Genomic DNA, 4,393 nt, shown 5'->3' on the forward strand with positions numbered 1-4,393 from the left:
CGTTTTCGAAACTTCAATATATGCAATTCTTGTCACATAACAGAGTGTTCTATCAAACACTAGAACAGCTCATTTGTTCTCCTCGAGAATTCATGACGATACTTATATGTCTTACCAATGACTCGTCACGCTCTTAAGCATATGATTCATTATAGGACATGTGCATGATTATTCTAATGGCGAAAACATTAGTAATCTTTAATCATGTAATCAACCATTGTTAGGTTCAATGAATGACTGTGACTGCTTATGGCAATTCCATTTTCATCGATATGAATAACCTACGTTTCTCGTTGATTTAATGTGCATATCTCAATGCCTATCCAAAATCCCATGTTGTGATTGATTCATCTTAGTCCATTTTCATCCAGAATTGAAAACTCAAATACTTCTTTGTGAAAGACAGTACTAGCTCGTCATTCTCAATGAGTAATGAGTTATAAATTTTACAAGATGATTGCTCCCACTAAATTTCATGTCTTCACATGATAATTTCAAACTCCCACTCAATTCCACATGTTTCGTATTTGACTACTCAATCGAAACATTTCAAGAATTGAAATCAATTTTGCTTTGCCAAGTTATTAAGATAAAACCATATATGTTTCCAACATATCTTTTCAAAATACCTATTTTGAAAAGGTTTCAATCTTAAACTTATGGAAAGAGATTTTAATCTCTAACTCATTCATTTTTATAATGATGCGTAGCAATGTCATTACTTAAATGTGAAATCCCATTTAATACACGTCCTTCTCAAAATACCCTTTTCGGAAGGAGGTTTAACTGTTGGAATATGTGTCCTCCGACAATAATGCGATCGCAATTGTCGATCATAATGATCACATGTCTAAATCTCATTTTAAGAATACATGTGGGATGTAATATTTTACAGTCAACTGGTCCACACATATCAGTAATGATTGGCTGACTAGAGTTTGACATTACTGTCGTGCGACAATGGTGATCAGTTGATCCCCTTAGGTCATATCTATAGGGAAATACTCTTAATTGATTATTTAATTAATCGTATGCCGATACGAGTTAATTAAATTGCTTAAAAATTGACGGATGATTTTGTGAGTAAAATTAACGTGTCTTATTGTAATTCGATTATATTAGATACCGTCTAAGTAATTGAATTGTTTTATTACTTAGATAAAATTATTGTTTAAGAAACAATTTGGAATTAAAATTGAATGAATAATTTATTATAAATACAAGACGTTGTAATTTATAATTTGATAAACCGTTTTGGTACAAGTAATTATGAATTACTAGTCGATTTTGTAAATGACATATTTTATGAGTATGTTTATTTTTAATATGATAAAAATACATTACAAATTCACATGTCAAGTAACATGTCACATATGTCACAATTGACAGATGACAAAATAAAATGGACCTCCCATTTTATAGATATGTACCGATTTTTGGAGGGAGTTAGTGGAAAAATTGTGTTAATTGTTTTAAGTGGAAAACACAATCATGAAAGCTAACTACTACCCATGACACCCTAAGCTTTTGAGAAGAGCAAAATTAAAAGGCATTGGGCAACCTACCCAAGGCCTCTTTTTCGGCCAAAACAAAAGAAAGAGAGAAGGTGTTTTCTCTAGGATTTTTTTTCATTCATTTTTACATAGAATTTCTAGTGTAAGAAATTGCTATGATTTCTCTACATCTTTTGAAAATTTTAGAGAAATAAAAACTACAAAATCTCCTCCTCTTGGACCGAAATTTTTCGAGAGTACAAATAAATATTTTGTGTCAAATTTTAAGTAAGACTAATCCTAATACTAGATCATATTATTTTAGTCTTTAAGAAGTATTCCTTGGGTATTCACTTTTGGGAGAGATTCTATACTTGAGTCTTTGTTCATCCATTATTTGGAATGCTCAAGAACTAACAAGAAGAAGATCTTGTTGGTGCCCTTTTAATCCGAAAATCATATGGTGAGAAAACGATTTCTTCTCTATATTCACTTATGTTTGCATGCATAAGATTTGTATTTAATTTTATGATTAAATTAAAGATAACATATATGAATATGTAAAGTAATGAAATATATATTACTAACAAGCGGTATCATGAGCTTTAGGTTGTTTGCATGCAAATCGGTTATAGTTTTTCCGAGTTATACGATTAACAAATAAAACTTATAAATTTGTGTTTATTATGATATATCATGAAATCAATTTTGCATGTTAAAGTTTCTGATCCTAAAATGTATTTAGGATATTTTGGTTAATTTATGGATTTTTATTGTTCATTTTATATAATAATGGCATTAAAAATGTGATTTTATGACAAAAATGTCATTTTCGGACTAAAATTAGCTAAACTTCGAATTTTCTAGTGGTTATAGGATATGTTTTCACATATATTAATTTTAGATGACCTGTAAATTTTCATAATTTTTGGAGTTCTTATCCTCGAAATATGGATTTTTCATGATAAAAATCAAATTTAAATGAAAAATAGGTTAATATGAGAAATATTTCGAATCCGGTCATATAAATTTAGTATGTTGTCACATGAAATTTTACAAGATGTGTGTAAAATAATAGGCTATAATGAAGTCTTTATGCATGATTTATGATTTTTTGATTAAAAATAGCATAAATAGTGACTTTAATTAGTGAATAATTGCTAAAACATACTTCATGACTAAGGAAAAACGTCACATGTTGCATTTTATTACCTATTTCAGATCTAAAATTGAAAAGTTAATAAATATATTTTTCTCATGTTTTTATGATTATAATTGATAAATCCGATAAACCGCAACATTGTTTTTCTCGATAAATTTCAAAAATTTTTAACCTAAGTTTTTGGACATTATGAGTGTCATGGTATCTTTCCAGAATGTTCATGAGTTTAAATTTCAAATTTCAAATTTATTTGAAATTTTTATTATTTATTTGGAGTTTATGGCATTTTATTGTAATTTTGAGTCCATTAATGAACAATTTTAAGAAATATAAGTTAATTATTGTCATAAGTTGGTGGAGACTAATTTTGAGTCCTAAGTTGGTTAGGGTAATTAACTTATGCAAAAATATGATTTTATGTAATTTAATTGTGATTTTAAAAGGTTGAATCACGCAAATCCGTAAAAACTGTCTAATATACGATATTGGCTCCTTAAAGGCGATTTAGCATAAAATTGGCATGTTCATACATATTATAATGCTGCATTTTATTTATGATTGTCATAATTTTATTTTATGTAATTTTTGAATTATGTAATTTTACTTAGTATGGCCTTAGTTTTTAATTGGTATTACCCGAAATGTATGGGAATATCGATTCGGTTGTAATTTATTGTGATCTCGTATCACCGTTTTGTAATTTAATAGATTTATTTTATTTTAGTTACAAGTGTATAATAGGAAATTATGTAATTTGTTATGTAATTTATTTATTTCGGAGTTCCTTGAAGACGGTATCATTTCGATTTAACTATTACATATTTGAATTATGTAATTTTAGTTTAAATCCTAGTATGGCCTTCCTCAAATTATACGATATCATTTCGATTTTTAGTTTAAATCTCCATTAAAACATCGTAACTAAAGACAAAATTTGATTTTTTCTTCTAAAAACCTCACATTATCCATTGTAAGGATCTCTTGTGAAGAGTATAGATGAAAGTTATTCGTGATCAAAAGGGTTTTTGATTTTCGACTAACATATCTACTTACAATGAATTGTTTCTCATGTGCTTAATTGAGTTAAGTATCTTGAAACGATAAATTGTTTTGGTAATTAGATTTGTTAGAAATCATAATTGACCAAAATAGCGCAACCACTTCAATGAAATTTTTAAGACTAAACGATTGAATTGAAGAGTAGTCTTCATAAGATTCAACTTTGCTTCTCTAAGTAAAGATTCATTGAAATGAGTGGGAGCATTCTCTTAAACCGTTAAGAAAAAGACGAAGTTCAAAGAAGTAAAATTAATGGAATTGATACAAGGTAATGTTAAAAGTGAAGTTATTGAGAATAACGATACTAAACCTATTAATCCCGACCGATAAAGTTTCCATTGTCTTAATTGTTGGACGCTAGAAAGGAAACTACCCCAAATTATTGAAGAATCAACAAGTTAGTTGTGGGACATCTAATGGGACCTTCTTCTTTAAATGTTTATTTGATTAACATAAATTTTGCTAGTACTACTTCGTCAATATTAGAAACCAGTGGAGGTTTTTATCATTGTATTCGACACATAAGATGATTATAATATGACGACTAGCATCAAATAATGTCGAGAGATAGAGTCATTGTGTAATCAATCTAGTTTAGGGTTTATAGTTGTACTTAATTATGACTATTAAGTGCATAAACTCTAAATAAGAATATAAACTTGTTAAGATACAAAAGAGG

This window comes from Silene latifolia, chromosome 2, assembly GCF_048544455.1.
Source record: "Silene latifolia isolate original U9 population chromosome 2, ASM4854445v1, whole genome shotgun sequence".
Lineage (NCBI taxonomy): Eukaryota > Viridiplantae > Streptophyta > Magnoliopsida > Caryophyllales > Caryophyllaceae > Silene > Silene latifolia.